Consider the following 27,556-nt stretch of genomic DNA (forward strand, 5'->3'; position numbering starts at 1 on the left):
AAATCATAACTGTATACAATGATATGATTATGGGGCATCATACACTCACTTCATAAACCATTTGACACATTTTTATCACAGTGGTTAACATAGCCTTTCCGGCGTTATCTCAGTTACTGTGCCAAAACATTTACATTCTGCATTTACCAAGTTTCGCAGATACCCCTGTAATATGCACCACAGGTGTGATCCCACCGATTCCCCTCCCTCTACCCACCCCCCCTTTCCCACTTCCCCCTATTGTTAAGTTGTAGCTGGGTTATAGCTTTCATGTGAGAGTCCCAAATTAGTTTCATAGTAGGGCTGTGTACATTGGGTATTTTTTCTTCCATTCTTGGGATACTTTACTAAGAAGAATATGTTCCAGCTCCATCCATGTAAACATGAAAGAGGTAAAGTCTCCATCTTTCTTTAAGGCTGCATAGTATTCCATGGTATACATATACCACAATTTATTAATCCATTCGTGGATCGATGGGCACTTGGGCTTTTTCCATGACTTAGCTATTATGAATTGGGCTGCAATAAACATTCTGGTACAAATATCTTTGTTATGTTGTGATTTTTGGTCTTCTGGGTATATGCCCAGCAGAGGAATTACAGGATTGAATGGCAGATCTATTTTTAGATCTCTGAGTGTTCTCCATATATCTTTCCAAAAGGAATGAATTAATTTGCATTCCCACCAGCAGTGCAGAAGTGTTCCCTTTTCTCCGCATCCACGCCAACATCTCTGGTCTTGAGATTTTGTGATATAGGCTAGTCTCATTGGAGTTAGATGATATCTCAAAGTAGTTTTGATTTGCATTTCTCTGATGATTAAAGATGATGAGCATTTTTTCATATGTCTGAAGGCCGTGCGCCTGTCTTCTTCAGAGAAGTTTCTCTTCAAATCCCTTGCCCAGCCTGCGATGGGATCCCTTGTTTTTTTCTTGCTGATGCGTTTGAGTTCTCTGTGGATTCTGGTTATTAAACCTTTGTCAGAGATGTACCCTGCAAATATCTTCTCCCATTCTGAGGGCTGTCTGCTTGCTCTGCTTACTGTGTTCTTAGCTGTGCAGAAGCTTTTTAGTTTGATCAAGTCCCAGTAGTGTATTTTTGAAGCTGCTTCAATTGCCCGGGGGGTTCTCCTCATGAAATACTCACCCAGACCAATTTCTTCAAGGGTTTTCCCTGCATTCTCCTCTAGTATTTTTATAGTTTCATGTCTTAAGTTTAAATCTTTAATCCAATGAGAGTCTATCTTCGTTAATGGTGAAAGGTGTGGGTCCAATTTCAGTCTTCTGCAGTTTGCCAGCCAGTTCACCCAGCACCATTTGTTAAATAGGGAATCTTTTCCCCACTGAATGTTTTTAATTGGCTTGTCAAAAATCAAATAGCGGTAAGTAGCTGGATTCATCTCTTGGTTCTCTATTCTGTTCCAGATATCTACTTCTCTGTTTTTGTGCCAATACCATGCTGTTTTGATCACTATCGATTTGTAGTAAAGTCTGAGGTCTGGTAGTGTGATTCCTCCTGTTTTGTTTTTATTTCTGAGTAATGTCTTGGCTATTCGAGGTTTTTTCTGATTCCATATAAAACGAAGTAATGTTTTTTCAAGATCTTTAAAATATGACAGTGGAGCTTTAATAGGGAGTGCGTTGAAATTATATATTGCTTTGGGTAGTATGGACATTTTGATAATGTTGATTCTTCCTAGCCATGAGCATAGTATGTTTTTCCATTTGTTAACATTTTCAGCTATTTCTTTTCTTAGAGTTTCATAGTTCTCTTTATAGAGATCTTTCACGTCTTTTGTTAGGTAAATTCCCAAATATTTCATCTTCTTTGGCGCTACTGTGAATGGGATAGAGTCCTTAACTGCTTTTTCAATTTGACTGTTGTTGGTGTATATAAAGGCTACCAATTTATGAATGTTGATTTTGTAACCTGAGACGCTGCTGTATTCCTTGATCACTTCTAGGACTTTTGTAGTAGAGTCCCTAGTGTTTTCCAGATACACAATCATATCATCTGCAAAGAGCGAGAGTTTGATCTCTTCTGACCCTATATGGATACCCTTGATCGCCTTTTCTTCCCTAATTGCGGTGGCTAAAACTTCCATTACAATGTTGAAAAGCAATGGAGACAATGGGCAGCCTTGTCTGGTTCCTGATCTGAGTGGAAATGATTCCAATTTAACTCCATTCAATATGATATTGGCTGTGGGTTTGCTGTAGATAGCCTCTATCAGTTTAAGAAAAGTCCCTTCTCGACCAATTTTCTTGAGTGTTCTGATCATGAAGGGATGCTGGATATTATCAAAAGCTTTTTCTGCATCAATTGAGAGAATCATATGGTCTTTGTTTTTTAATTTGTTTATGTGCTGAATTACATTTATAGATTTACGTATATTGAACCAGCCTTGAGACCCTGGGATAAAACCAACTTGGTCATGATGTATAATTTGTTTGATGTGTTGCTGGATTCTGTTTGTTAGGATCTTGTTGAATATTTTTGCATCTATATTCATTAGTGATATTGGTCTATAATTTTCTTTTCTTGTTGGGTCTTTTCCTGGTTTGGGGATCAGGGTGATGTTTGCTTCATAGAACGTGTTGGGTAGTCTTCCTTCTTTTTCTACATTTTGGAACAGGTTGAGTAATATAGGTACTAATTCCTCTTTAAAGGTTTGGTAGAATTCTGACGTGAAACCATCTGGTCCCGGGCTTTTCTTTTTAGGGAGGTTTTGTATAGTTGATGCTATTTCTGAACTTGATATGGGTCTGTTCAACATTTCCACTTGATTCTGGTTAAGTCTTGGAAGGTGGCGTGCTTCCAAGTATCGGTCAATTTCCTTCAGATTTTCATATTTCTGAGAATAAAGTTTCTTGTAATATTCATTAAGGATTTTTTGGATTTCTGATGAGTCTGTGGTTATTTCGTCTTTGTTGTTTCTGATTGATGATATTAGGGATTTTACTCTTTTTTTCCTGATTAGGTTGGCCAGAGGTTTATCTATTTTATTGACCTTTTCAAAAAACCAGCTTTTTGATTTATTGATCTGTTGTATTATTCTTTTGTTTTCAATTTCATTTAATTCTGCTCTAATTTTGGTTATTTCTTTTCTTCTACTGGGTTTGGGGTTGGAATGTTCTTCCTTTTCCAATTGCGTGAGATGTCCCATTAAGTTGTTAACTTCCTCTCTTTCCGTTCTCTTGAGGAAGGCTTGCAGTGCTATAAATTTCCCTCTTAGAACTGCCTTTGCAGTGTCCCAGAGGTTCTGATAGTTTGTGTCTTCATTGTCATTTTGTTCCAAAAAATTGGTGATTTCTTTCTTAATCTCATCTCTGACCCAGCTATCATTCAGCATAAGGTTATTTAACTTCCATGTTTTTGTATGGGTATGCAGATTCCTGTTGTTACTCAATTCAAGTTTTATTCCATGATGGTCTGAGAAGATGCATGGAATAATTTCTATTCCTTTAAATTGACTGAGGTTAGACTTGTGACCTAAAATGTGATCAATTTTGGAGTAAGTTCCGTGGGCTGATGAGAAGTATGTGTATTCAGTTTTGTTGGGATGAAATGTTCTGTAGATGTCTGCTAAATCTAAATATTGGATGGTTAGGTTTAAATCTAAGATTTCTTTGCTCAGCTTCTTTCTGGAGGATCGATCCAACACTGCCAAGGGAGTGTTGAAATCTCCAATGATTATGGAGCTGGAGGAAATCAAGTTACTCATGTCTGTTAGAGTTTCTCTTGTAAATTGAGGTGCATTCTGGTTGGGTGCATAGATATTTATAATTGAGATCTCGTCATATTGAGTATTACCCTTAACAAATATGAAGTGACCATTCTTGTCCTTCCTTACTTTTGATGGTTTAAAGCCTACTGTATCTGCAAATAAAATTGCAACACCTGCTTTTTTCTGATTACCATTTGCCTGAAATATGGATGACCATCCTTTCACCCTGAGTCTGTATTTGTCTTTTAAGTTGAGATGTGACTCTTGTATGCAACAAATATCTGGCTTGAGTTTTTGTATCCAGTCAGCTAACCTATGCCTCTTTAGAGGACAGTTTAAGCCATTCACATTGATGGAGAGTATTGATAAGTCTGGTGGAATTTTGGGTGTCGAGTTTTTCAAAGGTCCAGTGGACATTTTTAATCCTTTCGCCAGTGTGGAAGTTGGAGTTTGATCCGAAGTTTCTGGGTGATTTTACTTTTGTGGTATAGGATTGGGTTGGTCATTGTGGAGGATAGGTCTGAGAACATCCTGAAGAGCTGGTTTACTTTTGGCAAATTTTTTCAACATATGAATGTCATTGAAGTATTTAATTTCTCCATCATAGATGAAACTCAATTTAGGTGGATACAAGATCCTGGGTTGAAAGTTTTTTTGCTTTAGGAGATTAAAAGTTGATGACCAGCCTCTTCTTGCTTGAAAAGTTTCAGCAGAGAGATCTGCAGTAATTCTAATATTCTTACCTTTGTACGTTATAGTTTTCTTTCGCCGGGTTGCTTTGAGAATCTTCTCTTTCATGTTAACTTTAGTGAAGCTAATTATGATATGTCTGGGAGATGGCTTATTGGGGTTGAATCGTGCTGGGGTTCTGAAGCTGTCTGCTATCTGAATTTCAGATTCGCTGGGCATGTCTGGAAAATTTTCTTTCATAATTTCATGTAGAAGGGCCTCTGTGCCCTTGGCAGCCACTTCATCGTTCTCCGGAATTCCTATAACCCTTACGTTGTTTTTTTTCGAATTATCTGAGAGTTCTCTGAGTGAGTGATCCGTTTTTGCTCTCCATTTCTCTTCCTCTTTGAGAGATTGGGAGCGTTCAAAGACTTTATCTTCAATGTTAGAAATCCTTTCTTCTGCTTGCTCCATTCTGTTACTGAGGGATTCTACTGTATTTTTCATATCTTTGAGGGCTGTAAGTTCTTGTTTCAGTGTGTCTAAATCTTTGGTGGTTTTGTCTTTAAATTCGTTAAATTCTTGAGACAATTTTTGAATTTCTCCTCGAATTCCTAATTCCATTTTATTGATCTTGTCTGCAAACCAAATTCTGAATTCGACTTCTGACATCTCAGCCAGTTGTTTATGAATGGGATCTTCAATCACATCTGCCGTATCTTTTCTTGGGGGGGTTGATCTATTCTGGTTATTCATGTTACCAGAGTTTTTCCGCTGATTCCGCCCCATGGTTTACTCCCTTTGGTTTTTCCCCTGGGGTTTTATCGAGGGCCCGTATAGTGTTGTGGCCTGAGAAACTGGGGCCCTGTCTGGTGTGGTGGAGCACAGTGGTTCTGTCTTGTTTTCAGCTGGTTTCTGTTCGATCCTATTGCAACTTCTACTCTGGCTTGAAGTCTCAACTGTGTGGAAAAATCAGCAATTAAGTCACCCCGCCTGCCCACCTCTGGCCCCAGTTGGAAAAGGAGAATCAAACCTTCCTACAATCGCACACCCAGGGCACCGCCTGAAAAGTCCTCAGTCTATTAGCCCAGTTCAAAAGGTCCGAATCAACTGTCTCAATCGGCACTTGTCTTGGGTGGAAGGGTTCAAGAGGTCTCTGGGAACTGGATCACAGGGGCCTGGTGACTCCTCTGACACAGTTCACCCCAGTGCAGCGTGGAGTCAGGAGGAGCCACCCAGCAAACAGAGCAGTCTAGGAAGGTTGACGTCTCCTTCCCCACTTTGCCCCTCCGTCGGACCCAGTCACTGGTATCTCTGCAGATGGCTAATCCAGTTGCCTGCAGTGAACAGACACTCCAGGGATTTGCACCTGCCTGAATCGCAAGGAAGTCTGCCAGGCCCCCGCAGACTGCCGCTATCTAGCAGGAGGAGATGGGGCCTGACATCTTTGAGTGTTTGATGCAGGTGATGGGAAGGAGGTGTTCACTCAGGCTTAGCCCCGTCCCTGATGGATGCTGCTGACAGAACAGAACAGAACAGACAACTTTGTGAGGTTCTGTCTCTGTTCCTGTCGTCGCCTACAGGAGACGGGCTGTTTTGAGTTCAAACATCTTTGCTGCTGGAGAATTGCGTCTGAACACCTCTCTGGGTCGGCCCCGCCCTGGAAGCTTCCCGGGTTTGTGAGCCGTGTCACCCGGTGGCCTCCTCTGGTTGCCCAGGGAGACAGGGGGTGTGGCCTCAGAATATCCAGAAGTGAGCGTTCTGCCGTTAAAGAAAAAACGGCTGTTGATCTACCTCCAGGGAACTGCTGCTCTGGTGTGGGCACTCAGGCGACCCTTTTCTCCTCTGTCCCGCGCCCCAGTGTCAGCACTGAGCGGCCGCAGTTTGTGCTGGGTTCACACCCCTTAAGAGATCCCCCAAGAATCAGAACTCTTGGGGGATGGGCCCCCAGACCCCGATTGGGAGTGGGGCGGGGGGAAGCTAGAGTTTCATTCAGTTTTACGCAATACTACGGTCCGGGGAGGGCTCCTGCACTGCACCGCAGGGAAGTGCCGCCAAGGCTTGATTTCCCCTCAGCAGAGTGCCCTCTCCTCGCTCACGTGTCCCAGAGTCAGCGCTGACCTGACGCAGCTCAGGCACTGTGCACTCCCCTCGAGAAATCACCCAAGGATCCGAACTCCGGGGGGATAGGCCCTCAGCCCCCGAGTGAGAGTAGGGGCTCTCAGCTCTCAGCGGGGAGGCCAGAGTCTGATTCAGTCTTGGGCCCCGTATGCCCGGGGAGGGTTGCTGTACTGCACCGCAGGGAAGTGCCGCCAAGGCTTGATTTCCCCTCAGCAGAGTGCCCTCTCCTCGCTCACGTATCCCAGAGTCAGCGCTGACCTGACGCAGCTCAGGCACTGTGCTCTCCCCTCGAGAAATCACCCAAGGAGCCGAACTCCTGGGGGATAGGCCCTCAGACCCCGAGTGAGAGTAGGGGTTCTCAGCTCTCAGCGGGGAGGCCAGAGTCTTATTCAGTCTTGGGCCCGTATGCCCGGGGAGGGTTGCTGTACTGCACCGCAGGGAAGTGCCGCGAGGCGTGACTCCCCCTCAGCCCGGTGCCCTCTCCTCACTCGCGCGCCTCAGGGTCAATGCTGACCAGTCGCAACTCGGGGACTGTCCACTCCCCTTGAGAAATCACCCAAGGATTCGAACTCCTGGGGGATAGTCCCTCAGACCCCGAGTGAGAGTAGGGGCTCTCAGCTCTCAGCGGGGAGGCTAGAGTCTTATTCAGTCTTGTGCCCGGGGAGGGTTGGTGCACTGCACCGCAGGGAAGTGCCGCGAGGCGTGACTCCCCCTCAGCCCCGTGCCCTCTCCTCACTCGCGCGCCTCAGAGTCAATGCTGACCAGTCGCAACTCGGGGACTGTCCACTCCCCTTGAGAAATCACCCAAGGATCCGAAGTCCTAGGGGACAGGCCTCCAGACCTCAGTGGGCGGGAGGGGAGCGCCGGGGATTCAGGGTTGCCGGCAAAGGATTCCCAAAGTTTTATTCAGCCCTATGTCCGGCAGGAGAACGCCACGGCACCCCAGTAGGGGAGGTAGGTCCAGTTTTTAGAAGGTCTCTCCTGTGGAGTGTAGTGGGAGGGCCTTTAATTTCTGCCCGCTTGTTCAATTTTGGGGCTCTTGAGCCGGTCTCGTGGGGGAGGGGGACTCCCGTCCGCTTGGTGGTGGATTTTGTACCTTTTGTTTGCGTCCTTGTGATCACAGCTTGCCTCAGCGGTGTTGATGTGCGTTCTTCAGCCTTCTCTCTTGGTGAGGCTCAAGTCCACCAGGATACTTACTAAATTCCTGTCCCTTAACTCTCCTTCTGGACGGGAGCCTTTGTTGAAAGCTGGCTTCAGTCCACCATCTTGTCTCCCCAATTTCCTGTTATTCCTTGTTTTGTATTTTATCTCGATGTTTCAGTTGTGGCACAATTATCTAACTGAGCCTCAAGTTTACCATCATAATCCCATTTTACAGGGCAACATGGGGGAGATGACTTTCTTGTATAACCCAATAAAGAACAGAGTTACTGACTGTAGGTTGGGAATCTTCTTACAGGCAATATTTAGTCTTCTAAAACCTAGAGCTGAGTCAGAACCATACCATCTGTACTTTAATTCATCCATCCAATGACTATTTATTATTTTTATACATCATTCACCATCCTGGGAACACTACTAGATGCTGAGAATACCCTGAGATACAGAACTGGTCAAGTCTCGGTTTTCATGGGGGCTTATATACTAGTGGGGTCAACTCCTATAAGTAAGTCCATTAAAAAAACAAGTTAACTTCCAATTGTGGTGAGGGCAGTGAAATGAAATAGTGAGGTTATGAAAATGAGGCTAATTTGGTGGTGGTGAGGGTCATAGCTTTTCTGATAAAAAGACATTTGAGTCTCCAAAGAAAAGAGGAAATCAGACAGGTAGGAAGTGGAGTGAGAGTATCACAGAACACGTGAAGGCTGTGAGGCAGGAATCAGTGTGGTATGTTAGTAAAACTGGATAAAAGCAAGGTATTTGGAATCCAGGGAGCAGAGGTGGTTTTGGGGAGACTTTTGGAATGTGAAGCTGCAGAGGAAACAGCATCAGACCATTTGTGGCCTTTAGGGCAAAGCTAAGAAGTCTGAACTTTATTCTAAGTGGAATTGGGAAGCCAGTGAAGGATTAATAAGGGAGTGATAATTACGTTTCAGGAAGATCACTCAATAGGATAAATTAAGGAGAGGAGAGTTGAAAGAAATGATGTATTTGGAGGCTGTCACAATAATTCAGGGCAGGTAAGAGATGATGGTAGCCTGGCTTGCAATGATGGAATGGAAATGGAGAGATAGAAAGTTTCAAGGTACATTTGGGGTTGGGGAAAGGGAAAGAGAATTAAATCCATCTCTTTTATGTCTGGCTTGTGCATTTTATTAGTTGTGTGGCCTTGGCAAAGCTTCTGTCTGACCCTGAGGATCTGATGTGAGATTCTGGGCAGAGACTAAAAATGTCCAGGTGAGATTAACCCAGGGGCAGGAGAACAATGTCTCTGTGGTGTCTCTGTGGCGAGTTGGATTTTTTTCCACCAAGAGTCATAAAGTGTCATTACCCAAAGAAATCTGAGATATCAATAGTATTAATAGTTCAAGGAAAATGACCATGATTTATATTGATTCTGCTTATACCCACAATACCTAGTTAATAGAAATTGAATAAGTACTTTCTTACTGAGTAAAATATATGTTATTTAAGACTTTTTGGGTTACAAGTAAAATAAATATAGCTTGAACTGGTCAAAACAAAAGAAAAAATGGCACACATAATAAAAAGACAAGAGGGTGGAACTGCACTTCAGGTTTGGTGAGACCTAGATCCTCCCATGTCAGTTTCTGAGTACAGGATCTGCCTTCTTTTGTGCTGGCTTTTTTTTTTTTTTTTTTGGCAAGTTTTCTAGACAGAGTAGCTGAAATGGCAACCCTAACTACAGGCTGCCATGTTAGCAATTCCAACAGAAAGTAAGCATCTGTTCCTAATAGTTGCAACATTAAATCCAGGGGTAGGTCCTCTTTGACCTGACTTAGATTGCAGCCTCATCCTTGATACAGTCTCCGTGATCAAAGGGTAGAATATGTGGATGGGCCAAGGTCTGGCTGTATTAATAAGGAAATGAATGATTACTAAAGGAAAACTGAGCTGCTGTTGCTAAAAGATATAACACGTGCATGAGAAGGCAAAGATAACGGACCCCAAAGAATCCTCCTAATTTCCCATCCAGACTCCCATCTGCCAAGCAGATAAACCCTCATATCCATATTTATTCACTGGAATAAAACTACAGGGACTGGATTCAAGATCTTGAGTTCCTTGGAGGTAGAGAATATAGGGAAGTATACAATTTGACAACTTGGAGGCAGGAGAAGGGATTTTCCTATTACTGTGGCTTTAAACCTGGATAATATGGAAAGCAAGTCAGGGACAGGAACCTTTGGCATTAAGAGTTGGGTGACTCTATTTCTTTTGTGTGTTGGGGGGAAGATAGAGGTAAATGGTACTGAGACAACTTTACTCCTCCCCTTCCCTCCCCTCCCTCTCTTCTCAACAGAGTCTCATTCTTTGTTCCCCAGGCTGGGGTGCAGTTGCATCATCATAGCTCACTACAATATCAAACTCCTGGGCTCAAGCAATCCTCTTCTCTTAGCCTCCTGAGTAGCTGGGATTACAGGCAAACACCACCATACCTGGCTAATTTTTATATTTTTTGTACAGAATGGAGTCTTGCTCTTGCTCAGGGTGGTCTCAAACTCTTGACCTCATGTGATCCTCTTGCCTTGGCCTCCTAAAGTATTAAGGTGATAGGTGTGAGCCACCATTCTTTGCCCCAAACAGGCATTTTTGAAATCTTCCAAATACTTATCAGATTCTTTAGAAAGCATTTTAATCACAGTATCATACATTGTCAGAGCTGGAAGGCAACTCAGAAATCTTTCTGTCCAAACTGGTCTCTATTTAGATAAGAAGACTGAGGCCTACAGTAGTGAAGTTGGAGAAAGATCTTGATTTTTCAAGGCCTATGATTTTATTCTTATAAATAGTGTGTTAGATTTCCTGTTGCTTCCTTTGGTGAATTTGCTTCACATATAAGCTGTCTTTTCTCTTTTTCCTTATAGAGAATGTCTGGTTAGTTTCCTATGGGAAATGGTCTTGGCCCAGATTTCACATCATTTTCTAATTCTTGAGTTTAAAAGTCCCTCTGAGAACTAAGTGTTCTTTGGAAGATGATGGTTAAATGGCATAAGTACCCCGTGATTTATTTACTTTGCACCCAAAAAACATATGACCATGAATAGGCCTCCTGGTTCTTTCACAAACTCAGTCTGCTTGATTCCTTGGTTCCGCAGATAGATTTTGATCTGAGGCTCTGAAACAAAGTGTCTCCTTAAGAATCATCCCATGCACATGCCTGATGACAGAGCATCTCCTGTACGAGGAGTTATCAGGTTGGATGAAAAACCAGAATATGTATCCTGATTAATATCTCGAAAGTTGGACTCAAATATCTTTGCACATGAATTCAGACTCTAACATTTATAAATTGTGTGACCTTAACTAAATTATTCAATGTTGCTGAGTCTCAGATTTAAAGTGGAGACATTCACGCAGTCCTACCTCCTGAGGTTGTTGACAGGATGAGATGTAACTGATGCCTAAAGTACTCAGCATACTGCCTGAGAGATTCTAAGTGCTCAATGGATGTGTTGACTGGGGTGTTGGTGGTCATTCTAGGTAACACTGGAGGAGACCTTGAAATACTGTGTAACTGACTTGAGATAACTGGTGATTCAGAGTGGAATATATGTGATATGGATTTATTGAAAGATTAATCCATACTACTAAAAAAGTAGTCCATACTACTTTCAATTTATTGAAAGATTAACTCTTCTTGTCTGTCCCTCCTTGGAGTCTCTAAAATGTTTGACATGCTGCAGTTTCTGCCAGAAGATGCCCTTATTTTATCACACAATCTTGATGACTTGTACTTGTTCCCTTGAATTCATTGACTATCCCTGGTATCTTTCTTTCAATGCAATAGAGTCTTCCCCTGATCAATACTTCTCAGTCAATAAGGATTCAGTGAAATAATGCACATGAAGCACTTAGCTCATAGGCTGGCACACGGTAACTGTTCAATAACATGTTAGCTGTTAATATGACTCTCATGACCACTCCTGGAATTGTTACCAAGTACCTGGCATGGTGGTGGATATAAGATTGAGAGTGATGACAGTAAGAGACTTCCAGGGGCACCAAGACACACTTCCTAGTTTTTATAAAAAGGCTAAGCTTATTTACATTTATCAACCTATTTTTTTTTTATTCTGGCAAGATAAATAATTTATTAGGTCAACTTCTTCTCATCCTTTTTTAAGGTGAATTAATGTCAATTTTTTGAGAAAACTTTTCTCATGGATCCCATTCATTACCTGCTGTTCCCAATCATTTCCTCTTCACTGATCTGGTTTGATGCTGGAAATAGATCTGAGAGGCCTAAAGTCATCCATCAGAGAGACAAGATTTCCCACCTATAAGTTTGATTCCATCATCATAAGTTTGCAGGGCATGTTCTCAAACATCTTACCATTTAATCCTCAAAACAGCCCAGGATGTAAGCAAGTTGCTGTCCCTGTTTTTCAGGGATATCAGGGTACAGTTAAGTAACTTGTCTAGTGCCAAAGAAGAGTATTTTATCTTTGGATGGAAATCTGTTCCTCTGTATCACAAAGGCCCTCATTAGGTTTGGGGTAAGTTGTCTCTTAAAATGGGCTGGCCTTGGGACAAAGTCATTGCATCTATTTTTTGAATTTCCCAGGGAACTAATATAGGGAGGAAACAGGGCAGAGATACTGGCATTCACCAGAGGCTGAGCATGTGGGCTGGACCATTAATTGTAGGAGTTTAGTTGGCATCTTTTACTATTACCCTCAAGGGTGTTTCCACTGGCAAAATTCACTGACTTTAGTTGTCAGGTTTAGTACTTGTTCTTCTGAGTCATAATTGTAATGAGTGTAGAGAGGGAAAACCAAGGCAAGTATTTTTGAAATCAGATATATGTAGGGTTGAAGCCAGCCATTTACTAGCTATGTGAGCTTGGGCAAATAAAATATTTTCTAAACCCCAATTCTGCATTTGTAAAGAAGAGACAAGAATACATGGGCACAACATAAATATCACAGGGGGAAGAGTAAGGCTAGATAAATGTAGCTGACCATAATCACTGCTTTTATTGGATTTTAAAGGAGAGCCCTGAAGCATGAGAGTTAAATAGGGGAATGCCAAGTTCTGCAAACCCAACCATGAGCCCTCACTTTTCATTTGTGTGATCTTGTTATTGGCTTCAGATTCAATTCAATTCATTATAACTAATAATTTCAAATATGTATGTTGATCCCAGATATGAATATGCAACTGCTTAATTAATATGTCTTCTTGGGTGTTTCAAATATACTGAAAATTCACTGAGTCTAAAGCAGGAGTTACAACTGACTTTCAAACCTGATCATGTCCAGATTTTTCTCTCCCAGTGAAGAGTTCCTCTGTCTGGCCCATTTTTCATGCTAAGAAACACCTTCTCTGATCTGGTCCATCAGAAAGTCCTGTAAGTTCTGTCTCTTCAATAAACATCAAATTTGTCCAGTTATTGCAATGCCCAGCACCTCCAAATCTAGCATCATGTCCTGCCTGGACTTTAACAGTTACCCTGCTGCACCTACTCTAGCCTCTTCCAGAATTGCCAGAGTGGATTTTGGGGTAGGCAATGATCCTTTTTCCATCCTCTTTAACCCCACTCCTACCCCTGAGAACCTCTTCAGTGGTTTCTCTTTGATTTTAGGGTTAAGACATGCTCAAGAACATGGCCTGTAAGGCCCTTAGTTTCTGGCCCTGGTCTGTGTCTCAGTTTACCTTCCCTCCAGTTATTCCTCATGTTTTCTCTTCTCAGACTTGCTGACCATCTTGTACTTCCTGCTCACTGTGTTTCTACCATAGGCACTTTGTCCGATGGTTGTCTTCATGGCACTTGGCACAAGTGCAATTTTACATTTGCCTGTGTGATTTTTGTTTTATTAGTCCCTCTTTCCAGACTAGACCAGAGTCTCTCTCTGTTTTGCTCATCACTGTTTTCTATGACCCAGCACAGACCCCTGACACAGAACAGGTGGTCAATGAATATTTTCCGGTGAATGAGAATCTTCCAAGAGGATTCATATTTTGTATCACATTTAAGCAGCAGTTCATGTGTCATCAGCTATTAAGTGACAAAGCTGGGATTTGAACCCAGGCTTTCTGTATGACAAGCATCTCAAGAGTCAAACTTGAAGTCTTACTGCTCAAAGCACTCCCCCCTGAATCTTGTTCAAGAGAGGAAGGGTAGGGTGAACAGAGTCTCTGCTCTTGCTCAAAGCAAGAACATTGAGTCTCTTGAACCAGACTCAGTGATCTAGAGCTATAGGTTTGGAGAAGGGGATGGGTAAATGATTCATTGGGAAATGGCTCAGAGCCATCTTAAAAACTTGGGAAACACTCTTTTCTACCCCTGGCTGGTCATGCATAGAACTTAGAAATGAATGTTAACAGAATGTATTTTCTACTCTTGATCAACATCACCTGAGTTTCAGTAAAATGTAATCTTCTATAAAGGAAGGAAATAGAGTTTAAAGTGCCAGGCAGAGTCTGACCTCCTCCTGTTTCTTCCACTGCCCCAGATTTATATCCCCACCTGCTTATTAACTTTTGTCTGGATAGAACCTGCATTCATATGTTTCTGTGATTTATCTCTTCTATGGCATTCTCATTGTCACCATCACAAGATCCTTGTCATCTTGGGGGTTGTTCCTGATTTGAGTGCTGATAGTATTTGGATTAGTGGATCCCGTTCTCCTTCAGCCTATTTAATTCTCACCTCAATCTGAGTAGTGTCCTTATACAGATAAACTCAAGAACCTACAGGGAGCTCCTAATTACCTGCAACATCAGCTTGCGGCTCTTCTCTGTCTTCAAGTGGCATCTTAATGTTTTTCCATTTGTCTTCAGCTCCATTCACTCCTTAGCATGTGCCATCAGAATGATTCCCCCCCGTTGTCTATCAGTTAATTACTTATATTAAAAAATACTCACTGAGCCCTACTGTGTGCTAGGCACTGTGTCACATAGTGCAGCAGTAGCAAGATAGCCTCTGCACCTTTCCTCCCAAACCTATGTTCTATAAGAAGAGACAGACATATAAGTAACTCCATTCATCATTGCTTGTTTGATTAAATAGGTGCTACAAAGAAAGAGATGCCCAAGATGTGTCACAGGGAACTTCATTTAGTAAGGAGAATCAGGGAAGGCTTCTTTGGGAGGAAATGACACTGTTGAATCTGAGAGAATTCCCTGTATTCATTCCCATTTTATACCTGGCCTTGTGGTTTTTTACTTCCTAGGAAAAGCATTATTTTTCACCCTCTCCCTAGATAAATGCTTCCCCATTCCTTCACTTGTAACTGGTTTGGTGAGTTGGCTAAGACCAATGCTGGTTAAAATCTCAGAAGCTTGAATCAGACAGAGTTGAATTCAAATGCCAGCCTCACTATTTCTTGGTTTGTTGTCTTTAAGGAAATTATTCACTCACTGTGCCATAATTTGCTCAACTGTCAGATGGGATTGTAATGAATTCCCATCAGGGTTAGCACAGTGTTGGCACTTAGTAAATCCTCAATTAATAATGGGTGAGATTATACTAATGATTAAGTACTGGGTGATTGCCAGGGCCCACTTTCTTTTCTTTTTTTCTTTAATCATTCTATAAACACTGGCTGGATAGTGTGCCAGGTCTTAGAGAGGCATTAATAAATACAATGGCTCTGCCCTCAGCCCTGACAGGTTCTCTTTCTTCTCAGCTCTACTGTCATTCTGAGGGTCAAGCCCACTGTCAGGTTTGGGAGTGAGATCAGCTCAGGCCTTGGAGAGGTGTGACTTGGCAGCTATTCTCGTACCTGCTTTAGAGACTTGGCTCTGAACCTGACACTCTGCCTGGTGCACTGTGCCCAGGGTTACTTGCCTCTGCCTGGGTTTTTCCCAGGTCTGGTGGCAGGGTTTTGCTTCCTGGAACCTCCTTTCCACGTCACCCCCAATGCCTGACTGTGCCCACGGAAGGTGCCCAGGAAGGCTGGTGCACCGTGTTGAGAGCTCCAGAACTGGCCTGCTCTCAAGCAGTGTTGTCCTCTGGTATGTGAGGTTTTTACCAAGCAGTTCATGCTGACTTTGTAGCTTTCACTCCCCTGGCTGGGACGCTGGGAACACTGGCATCTTGGTTAGACAAAACTCAGAAGGCTCTGCTGTCCCCAGTTCTTGTGTTTGGGCCTCCTGATCATCCACTGATGAGAACTAGCTTTCTGAACATGGGCCTGAATATTCCTTTACGGGGGTGACTCCCGTATAGCCTGACATAATGTTCTCAGAGTGGGGCTGATGCATGCTGTGTGAGAACCAGCTTGGGGTAGTGCAGAAATGTTTACACCTTACTCAACAGCATGTCTTCCCCCCCTCTTTTTTTTTGGTTAACAAACTTTTGATGGAAAAGTCAAAATGTACAATAAAGGGATGCTACTCCGAGGAGGCTGGGAGTGGCCAGGAGTATGGAGTATAGACTAGGAGTGTGGTTTACCTGTCCTTATCCACCTGTCCTCCTCCACTATAGGCCTAGATCTGAGAACCATCTTTGACATACGGTATCTTAGGACTTTGGGAAAACATTTCCCCCTTTTTGACCTAAGGCTCCTCACCTGTGTGGATTCATTCATTTAACCACATCCTTATCACCTGATAAGTACCAAGTGCTATTCTGGGAATACTGTGACTCACAAAACGGACATGGGGCTTACTCAGGTGAGGGGGACAGAGCTATGAAAATTAAACTTGTGACAAATGCAAGGAAGGGGAGTTTTACTGTCCTGAGAGAGGTGTGATGTGGTAAGGGTGGGTCTGAGCAGAGCAGGCCTCGTGTGCTGGGGTAAGAGTCTTTATCCTAACAGCACAAATAGGTATTCTAACTTTACAGATATTGATTGTGTTGCTAAATGAGATAATTTGGGAACTCTTGGATTTCAGACACATGTAAAATCTACTCCTCAAATGGCACTTTCTCAATATAGTAGTTCCTCATTCTATACAATCTAATGGGGCATGGCTCTCCTCCAATCCTGCACTTTTTCTTTGTGCTCTTAATTATAGTTGATTAGTTAGTTATTTATTCAGCATCTGCTTCCTCTCCTAGGCCAGCAGGATGGGGATTTTGTCTATCATCTTCATCTGTCTAACCCAGCCCTGAATATATATGAGTAGATGTTCAATAAGTATCTACTGAATGAATCAATAAAGTGATTAGCAATGACACTGAGATCCAGTATGTTATTTGGAAAATCACAGTATTCTACAGATTTGTGAAATTCCTCAGTTGGAGATTTGGAGGCCATTGGATCAATCTCCTCTTATGGATGAGGAAAACAAGTCCCAGAGAGGGGAGGTAACATGACCACATACGCAGTGAGTCATGGGCTGAGTTCAGGTTAGTTTGGGGTTCTTTTTCCTTACAGCTCTGGCTGTTTTTATCAGAAGTGAAGTAAGCTTTTAGAGTTGTCTCTCAAGGTCCAGGCCTTTGGCTCTGTGTTAGGACTCAGGGCCAGTAGAGGAGCCACCCTTGGACGTCCCTCTCCCCTCGCCTGCTGTTAGTGCCTGGAACCCACCACCAGGGATACACCTTGCTGTGATCAGTTTTGCCCTCTACAACTGTCTGTGGAGGCCTGTGTGACAGGAGAGGTGGCCAAAATCTCATTTGGCAAAATGTATATCTAAGTGATCTGCTGCTTAGAATGCAGAATTAATATTAATGTGAATGTTTAGACAAAGCTGGCCTGTACAGAGAGCAGCATACAGAAAGGATAACCATTAGGTAAGGTGAAGGCTTGGGAGCCTGTGAACTCAGTAGGCTGTAGGAGGGGGGTGCCACAAAGATGGGAAGAACTGAAGGGAAACAATTGTAGGAATGGAACCTTGGCAGGTAACATGGTTGCTTCAAGTAGCAAACACCGTGCTACATGGAGGGAAAGTATGGCACTGATGAATGAGAGGTGCCTCGGCCACTTCAGTTTGTTCTTCCCACACTGTGATTGCACGCTGCAAGGTACCTAAGCCCTGTGCCAGCGCTAGGAGTCCGGGAAGAGCAGAGAGAGATGGTGGTGCCTGTAGAGTGGAGCAAATAATTATGATAATGAATAAATATTTTAATATAAACTGAGATGATTGCACTGAAGGAATGGAATGTGGTCCCATGGAATTAAATAGTGAGGAAACCCCCTCAGATTGTGTGTGGTGGGGAAGCGGAGGGGTCGGGGTGTGTGGGGAGGGGCCAGGCTTTCCTGAAGAAATGACAAGTGAGCTGAAACCTGAAGGACGAGTTGCAGCTGACCAACTGGATGAGAAGAGAGTTGTAGATAGAGGGAATAGCATGTTAAAAAGCTACATAGCAGAAGAAAGCAGGTGGCAGGAACCCGCGGCCACCAAGGGAGTCAGGGGGCCATTCCAGCGACAAGAGGCTGGAGTTGCTGGGGCTTGGGAAGGCAGGGAGGGGTATGGGCCTGGCTGATCCGAGATGCCCAGGGCTGCTTAGAATGGTCTGTGCACTGGGACTGCTCCCCCACTGTGAATCACAGATCTCTAAGGAGTCAGGCACAGATGGAGAGTAAGATTTCATTACCACTGGACAGAGGAATTTCATGTCTGTTGAATCTTGCATTATGTATGTCTTTTCTATTTATTTTATTTTTTTTAGTATGTGATTCTTTTATTATGAACAATACATATTTTAATATGTTTTGAAGAGTAAAGTATTTTGTATTATTTTTCTATGAACTTTCCATATCTTTTTTTTTTTTAACATAGCCTTTCTGTCATTTTCTTAGTTATTGTGTTAAGACATTTATATTCTACATTTACTAAGTTTCACATGTATCCTTGTAAGATGCACCACAGGTGTAATCACACCAATCACCATCACTTCGCCCATCCTCTCCAAGTTCTCTAAAGAGTGAAGTTCACATGAAAGTGTATATGTGATGATGTACATTTCTTTTCTATTTTTATTATTAAATCATAGCTGTGTACATTAATGCGATCATGGGTCACCATACACTGGTTTTATAGACCATTTGACACGTTTTTATCACACTGGTTAACATAGCCTTCCTGGCATTTTCTTAGTTATTGTGTTAAGACATTTACCTTCTACATTTACTAAGTTTCACATGTACTCTTGTAAGATGCACCGCAGGTGTAATCCCACTAATCACCCTCCCTCCGTCCATCCTCCCCCCTCCCTCCCCTCCATCTCCCCCTTCCCCATATTCTTAGGTTATAACTGGGTTATAGCTTTCATATGAAAGCCATAAGTTAGTTTCACAGTAGGGCTGACTACATTGAATACTTTTTCTTCCATTCTTGAGATACTTCACTAAGAAGAATATGTTCCAGCTCCATCCATGTAAACATGAAAGAGGTAAAGTCTCCATCTTTCTCTAAGGCTGCATAATATTCCATGGTGTACATATACCACAATTTATTAATCCAGTCGTGGATCGATGGGCACTTGGGCTTTTTCCATGACTTAGCAATTATGAATTGGGCTGCAATAAACATTCTGGTAGAAATATCTTTGTTATGATGTGATTTTTGGTCTTCTGGGTATATACCTAGTAAAGGAATTATAGGATTGAATGGCAGATCTATTTTTAGATCTCTAAGTGTTCTCCAAACATCTTTCCAAAAGGAATGTATTAATTTGCATTCCCACCAGCAGTATAGAAGTGTTCCCTTTTCTCCACATTCGCGCCAACATCTCTGGTCTTGGGATTTAGTGATATGGGCTAACTTTACTGAAGTCAGATGATATCTCAAAGTAGTTTTGATTTGCATTTCTCTGATGATTAAAGATGATGAGCATTTTTTCATATGTCTGTAGGCCGTGCACCTGTCTTCTTCAGAGAAGTTTCTCTTCAAGTCCGTTGCCCAGCCTGCGATGGGATCACTTGTTCTTTTCTTGCTTATATGTTTGAGTTCTCTGTGGATTCTGGTTATTAAACCTTTGTTGGAGACATAACCTGCAAATATCTTCTCCCATTCTGATGGCTGTTTGCTTGCTTTACTTACTGTGTTCTTGGCTGTGCAGAAGCTTTTTAGTTTGATCAGGTCTCAGTAGTGTATTTTTGAAGCTGCTTCAATTGCCCGGGGGATCCTCCTCATAAAGTACTCACCCAGACCGATTTCTTCAAGGGTTTTTCCTGCACTCTCTTCTAGTATTTTTATATTTTCATGTCTTAATTTTAAATCTTTAATCCAGTGAGAGTCTATCTTAGTTAATGGTGAGAGGTGCGGGTCCAGTTTCAGTCTTCTACAGGTTGCCAGCCAGTTCACCCGGCACCATTTGTTAAATAGGGAATCATTCCCCCCACTAAATGTTTTTAATTGGCCTGTCAAAGATCAAATAACCATAAGTAGCTGGATTCATCTCTTGGTTCTCTATTCTGTTCCAGACATCTTCTCTGTTTGTGCCAGTACCATGCTGTTTTGATCACTATCGATTTATAGTATAATCTGAGGTCTGGTAGTGTGATTCCTCCTGCTTTGTTTTTATTTTTGAGTAATGTCTTGGCTATTCAAGGTTTTTTCTGATTCCATATAAAATGAAGTATTATTTTTTTCAAGATTTTTAAAGTATGACAGTGGAGCTTTAATAGGGATTGCATTAAAATTGTATATTGTTTTGGGTAGTATGGACATTTTAACAATGTTGATTCTTCCCAGCCATGAGCATGGAATGTTTTTCCATTTGTTAACATTTTCAGCTATTTCTTTTCTTAGAGTTTCATAGTTCTCTTTATAGAGATCTTTCAAGTCCTTTGTTAGATAAACTCCTAAATATTTTATCTTCTTTGGCACTACTGTGAATGAAATAGAGTCCTTAACTGTTTTTTTAGCTTGGCTATTGTTGGTATATATAAAGGCTACTGATTTATGAATGTTGATTTTGTAACCTGAGATGCTGCTGTATTCCTTGATCACTTCTAAGAGTTTTGTAGTAGAATCCCTGGTGTTTCCAGATATACAATCATACCATCTGCGAAGAGCGAAAGTTTGATCTCTTCTGATCCTGTATGGATACCCTTGATCACCTTTTCTTCCCTAATTGCGATGACTAAAACTTGCATTACAATGTTAAAGAGCAGTGGAGACAATGGGCAGCCTTGTCTGGTTCCTAATCTGAGTGGAAATGATTTCAGTTTAACTGCCACTTGGTGATGGATTTTGTACCTTTTGTTTGTATCCTTGGGGTCGCAGCTCGCCTCAGCAGGGTTGATGTGCGTTCTTCAACCTTCTCTCTTGGTGCAGCTCTTATCCACCAGGTTACTTGCTAAGTTTCTGTCCTTTAACTCTCCTTCTGGATGGGAGCCTCTGTGGAAAGCTGGCTTCAGTCAGCCATCTTGTCTCCTCCATATCTTTTTTCTACTGTGTTTTGATCATTTTCCTCTTTGTATGTATTTGATTAGACCTTCGTCTCTTTGTTATGAGAACAGCATGCATCTACTAAGAAGCCTGCTCTTTCAGCCTGCATTCTAGACTGAAGATGACACAGGAAGCAGAGGTGCAGCTGACCTACAGCCCAACAAATCAGAGAAAATAACAGCTGCCTCACGGGATTACCGGGCGGTCGAATGGGATAAGCTGAGTGGCACACTAAACAGCGTCCCTGGACGTTGACAGCTTCTCCACAGATGCTCCATTTGGCGTTGGTCAGAGCCCAGTCTTTTCTATTTATTTTTAAAAGCAACTTATTATTACTATATTTTATAATTTTTCAATCTTTTCAATGGATTAGGGTGGAGGAAACCCTATTTGTTCATGTCAGAACGTTAATCTTCATCTAAAATCTGCTGAATAATTTTGAATAGGGGCATAACAGAATCTGATGCTCACTTTTGCAAGGATACCCCTGGCTGCTGTGGGGAGCTTGGAAGGGAGAGGGCAGAGGAGGAGGCTGACAGGCAGCAAGGGGGCTGACCCAGGGGTTTGGGAGAGAGGAGACTATAGCTCAGGCCAGGGTGGTGGCTATGAGAATGGAAAAACAGGGCTAAAACTAGGATTAGGCAGAACTTTGAAATTCAGGCTGGAAATTCACTGGCAGCAGTTTTATTTGCTAAGGCAGACAGACAAGAACAGAAAAGAAGGCTTTGTTTGGAGAGAGTCTGTTGAGTTGGGAGCACAGTGGGGCTTAAATTTCCCATAAAGAAAGGTCCTCACTCCTCAGTGCCCAGGAGAGTGGGGAGAACTTGTGTGGTTGGGCTGGAAGCAGGTGAATTACCACCCCAGAGCCCACCCATGAAAGCTGGGGTAGAAATGGGCTGAGGGAAGGTCTGCCCGCTGACGGTGATCATGATCTCAGTGATCAAACCCAGCCCAGCCAAAAACTGCAAAAAAAAAAAAAAAAAGAATAGGCTGCTGGGGTAAAGGGCCCACTCTACCCTGTCCTTGCCTAGAAAGCACAAACATTTTGACCTTTATTTTGGATCCCAGTTGTTGTCTAGCTGTGGTCTAATCAGGGGCTCAGGAATAGTTTGGCAGAGGAGGTGAAAAATGGTGGGGTGCATCTGAGTGAGCCTCACTGGCCTGATGTGGGCTCTTTGAGGTCTTCTAGAGACTGGCTTCTCTAAATCCTTCTCCACGAAGCATTGGGCCTTCTGCAGCTTCTACTGCATTTGGGATATTTTATATATCAGGCACATTGCTACAATAAATCAGATTTAGTTCTGCTCATAATCTTCACAGAGGCAGTTGGAAACACGAATCAGGTTTTGTCAATGTGATCTGACATGAGTTCTGATGAAGGCAAGGCCAAGAGGGTGACAGACTCACAGGCCATCTTCAGAATAGAGGGTGCTGGTCCTGTCGGGGGGGGGGGGAGGAATTAGAGGAGTTTAGGGGAAGCATGATCCTCTGCCCACACTTTCCCTGTTCACAATGCCTTGACTCCCAAAAGGGCATGTAGATTTAAGATTATAGAATCATGTATTATCAGAGTGTAAAGATATCTTTTTTTTTTTGGCCGGGGCTAGGTTTGAACCCACCACCTCCGGCATATGGGACCGGTGCCCTGCTCCTTGAGCCACAGGCGCCACCCAAGATATCTTAATGATGATCTATAACTTCGACATGGTAGAAACAAAGTATACTTGCCAGTATTTCCTTCTTTCTTTAGGGAAAATGTTGTGAATCAATCTCTGTATTCTGTGCAGCTTTAGAACCCTTCTCAACACCCCAATGCAGGCAGACACTGCCAATCAGTTGGAGTTAGCATGCAGGAGATCTGTACCCATTCCTAGGGCTGCTGTAACAAAATACTGCAAACCAGATGGCTTCAAACAATGCAACATTTTTCTTTTATGGTACTAGAAATTGTTTTCTGAAGTTGGGCTGTCAGCAGGGCTACTCTCCTTCTGAAATCTCTAGGGAAGAATCCTTTCTTACCTCTTTTAGTTTCTGGTTGTAGCTGGGAATCCTTGGTATTTCCTTGGCTTGTAGACAAATCACTGCAGTGTCTGCCTCCATCTTTACATGGCTGCCTTCCCTGTGTGTGCCCAAATTGGCCTCAGTTTTTTAAAAATTAGGATACCAGTCACAGAACCTCCAGGCCATGCGGATGAGAACAAGTGCACCAGATGATGGATTTGCCAGATGAGCGATTCATTGATTCACTAAGGATGCATTATTTTGGCTTGCTCACAGTTTTATCTGTGAGTGGGTGGGCTTTCTTCAACTAGAACTTCACTGCCTATTCCAATTTTATCACTCAGGGCCCATTCCTGCTTCCTTTCTTCTGCCCCTTGTCCCACCCTGCTTGTCCCTCTCTATCTGCTGCTCCTCCAGCCCCTGCCCTGGAGCTAAAATGACAATGGTGAATTCTCCTGGAGCAAGTTTTGATATCGGCCTGCCACTTTTATGTGAATCAATCCTTTGCTGAATTGATTTTCACTGTGCTGGCTTCTGCCTATCAGCTTTTGAGCCCGAGCAATTGGCTTTGATAGATACGTTGTCACTTGGTGATTTTCTACATGGACTTCTCAGTGCTTCCCTTTTCCCTGCATATGAGGACAAAGGCCACTGCCATCCTAAGGTCACAAGCAGGAAGAACTGTAATAACAATTATGAACTTCTTTGGCCTCCTCCAAAGGAAAGGGTGAGGTAAATGGCATTGCTACAGTTATTATCTGATACCAAATATATTGTTTTTTTTTCTCTTCAAATCGTTGCCTGGGGCTCTGTTTTGAAATTAGTTTTTACTCTCCTTGCTCTTATTACAGCCTTCGAAGCTCTCACTCCATGTTTAACTTTTCTGCAATTCGGTTCCTGCTCTGTTAGCACACTTCCCTTCCAGGCTTTCAGTGCAAGGGGCATTTAGATCAGCCCAAGATGTGGGGGATCAGGCACCCTCACAGTCAGAGCTTCTCGCTACGAGGAGTTGTGAGGGCCAAGGAACCCAGACCTCCCATCCTGTTCACTGTACTGAGGAAGAACATCGACTTAAGAGTCAGACTATTGGTTTGAATTGTAGCTCTGCCTCTTACTTGCTGTGTGACCTCAGGCAAGTACCTTAACATCTCTCTGCCTCAGTTCCCTCATCTGTAAAATGGGATTATGAAACAGATTAAGTGAGTGTACCCAGAGCATTGAGAACAATGTCTGGCATATAAGCACTAGGAGAGTATTAATTTAATGTTGGTTTTCTTGGCTATTTAGTCTTCTTTCCTTTCTAGCACATTGGAATAGCATCCAGAGGCCTGGGCCCTGTTCCAGACACTGTTGCTAAGTTTCTGGTGACTTGAATATGTCATTTCTCCAAAACTCAGCTTCCGTCTTGATTAAATGAGGCTAATAGTCTTCATCCTACCCTGCTCTCTATCAGAGGTTACTCTGTGGATGAAATGCCAAGGGCATGCACAGGCTTCGCAGTGTTAAAAATATGTCAGGATGCTCTATGCTCTGAGAAGGGGCAACCTTGTAAAGATATTTCTTGAAAGAGGCAGCTTGCTCTCAGGGAACAAGAGTCCAACCTGGAAACAGTGAGATCCTGATTCTTTGCCGCTCTGACTGTCTCAACACCACGTTGACACGACCTCTTTCTGGGGTTTCCTGGGAGGACGGTGATAGTATTAATTATCACACCAGGATTCTTAGTTACAAGCAACAAAAACCAATGCTTATTCATTTAAGCAGTAAGAAATTTATTAGAAGGGATCTGGGTAACTTGCAGGATGTCCTGGTGCCCTAGAATCAGGAGGCTGTGGATCAATGGCCAAAGTTGCATGATGAAACTGGTCTAGACTCAGCAGCTCACACTCACATAGGGCAGGGTTGTAGCAGGGGAACCTGTAACTGGAATTCATAATAGTCCAGGAATCTCTTAGCAGTGTTAGCCTCTGCGGGGTGCTTTGTTCTCTCCAGCCCTGATTAGCTTTTCTCTTGGGCAAAAAACATGGCCACAGAGAGCTTTGTACCTGTATCTTCCAAGTTTCACACCAGGGAGGAAAGGACTATCTTCTGCTTCTCATATAAAGAAGACTGCACAGCAAAAGCATCATCCTTGATTGGCTGAGCTTTGGGTCATTACTTATTTTATTTATTTTAAATTTCAGATTAATATAAAGGTATAAATGCATTGTTTTTGTATCTAAAGTAAAGCTCAAGTTATAGTTGAGCCCTTCACCCAGGGGGCATGCTGAACACCCTCACATTGTGCACAGTAAGTGAGATCCCGCCAACCACCCTCCCTTTTCCCACTTCCCTCTTGCTTCTCTCTCCTCCCCCTTGCTAGACTATACTTATATTTTCTTTTGTGTGGGTATGTAGTTATTTGTACTTAACATACAGTGAAATGATATACATATTGGTTTCATATTAGTTTTGAATACATTGAGTATCTATTTTTCCATTCTTGAGGTACTTTACTAAGAAGAATGTGTTTCAGCTACATCTAGTTAAACACAAAAGATGTAAAGTCTCTATCTTTTCTTATAGCTAAATAGTGTTCCATGGTATACACATACCACAGTTTGTTAATCCATTTATGGGTTGATGTGGGTCATTGTCCATTCTTGAAACAGTCAGTGGAGAGCAGTGGTTCTCAACCTTCCTAATCCCGTGGCTGTTTAATATAGTTCTTGTGGGTCACAACCCATAGGTTGAGAACTGCTGGGGTAGAGCTTGGTGGTAGGAGTGTCATGACTGGCTGGGCTTGTTGCCTCTGCCTACCCTTGTGGGTGAAGGTTGGGAAGGAAACCATGATTGACAACTCTTAAAGGAGACACAGGATTGAAATGGTGCAAGGAGGTGGGGATGGGAGATGGAAAAGGACCAGTGTCAGTGGTACTTTCACCATCCAGGCACTACTGGGAGATTTGCGTGCTGTCATCTTTCTGTTACACTGTGCTGCTGTTTAGACCAAGCCTTCATAATGCCACAGTAGCATTACCTTTCTGTCTCCATGGGGTTGTTTCACCATGTCTCTCCTGCAGGCAATCCTTCATTACTTTCAAACTAGAGCCCAACTCCTTATTGTAAATAATAATGATTCAACCATTCTTTTTTTTTTTAAATGAAACATTTTTATAAAGATGTATTTCAAACATACAAAATGGTAATGTATTACAAATATGTATGTACCCCAAGTCTAGTTTTAACAGATTTAATGTTCTACTGTATTTGCTTTAGACTTTTAAAAGATTTAAAAAAGTAATGATTATAAATAGATTTAAATCACTCCAGGGACCTATTCTCAATCTTACTCCCTCTTTTTCTTCCCTGAAGTTTATCACCATCCTAAATATAGTGGTTGTCATTTTTGTGTGTGACTTAATGAGCGTTCTGTATGTTTGAGTCTCTGTTCAGTGTTGCTTTGCATGTTTTAAAACTTTATTTTTGGAATTTATTCATATTGGTATGTGTAGCTGTAGAAATTCATTTTAATTGCTATCTAGTGTTTTATTTACCTATCTCTGCTTGGTGGTTATTTTTTCTTTATTCTTTTGCCACCATGAGCCTGAGTCCAGTGAAGATTCCTGTGTAAACCCTGTGGAATGTGCTTAGGACTAGGATCACATCAGGGAGGACAGGCAAAAACAGAGTCATAGTCCAGCAACTTCCCCACTGTCCAGAGCAAGCAGGCAATTAAGCCCAGGAAATCCCTGGCAGGGTTTATCAAACAGGATTTAGCAGCTTGTGAAATGGGACTTTATTTCTTTAACTAATCCCTTCCGGGGGGATGAGTAAGGGGGATCTGAGGTCTAACTTTAGCATGAGCTGGGGTGAATGAGGTAGGCAAGGCCAGACTGTTTAAAATATTTGCTTATCACAAGTACGGGCCTTCGAATGATAGGAAACTGCTGAAGTACATCTTTGCTCCCCTTTCTTTCCTTTGAGTCATTGCCACAAATGATGTTTACTCTGCTTGGGGTAGATGTAGGGGTGAGGAAAAGCATAGAGTTTGGAGGTAGAAAGAGCCACTTCTGCACTGCTGGTGGGAATGCAAATTAATACATTCCTTTTGGAAAGATATATGGAGAACACTCAGAGATCTAAAAATAGATCTGCCATTCAATCCTGTAATTCCTCTGCTGGGCATATACCCAGAAGACCAAAAATCACAACATAACAAAGATATTTGTACCAGAATGTTTATTGCAGCCCAATTCATAATAGCTAAGTCATGGAAAAAGCCCAAGTGCCCATCGATCCACGAATGGATTAATAAATTGTGGTATATGTATACCATGGAATACTATGCAGCCTTAAAGAAAGATGGAGACTTTACCTCTTTCATGTTTACATGGATGGAGCTGGAACATATTCTTCTTAGTAAAGTATCCCAAGAATGGAAGAAAAAGTACCCAATTTACACAGCCCTACTATGAAACTAATTTGGAACTCTCACATGAAAGCTATAACCCAGCTACAACTTAACAATAGGGGGGGGTGGGTAGAGGGAGGGGAATCGATGGGATCACACCCGTGGTGCATATT

Source organism: Nycticebus coucang, chromosome 17 (genome assembly GCF_027406575.1).
Source record: "Nycticebus coucang isolate mNycCou1 chromosome 17, mNycCou1.pri, whole genome shotgun sequence".
Taxonomy (NCBI): domain Eukaryota; kingdom Metazoa; phylum Chordata; class Mammalia; order Primates; family Lorisidae; genus Nycticebus; species Nycticebus coucang.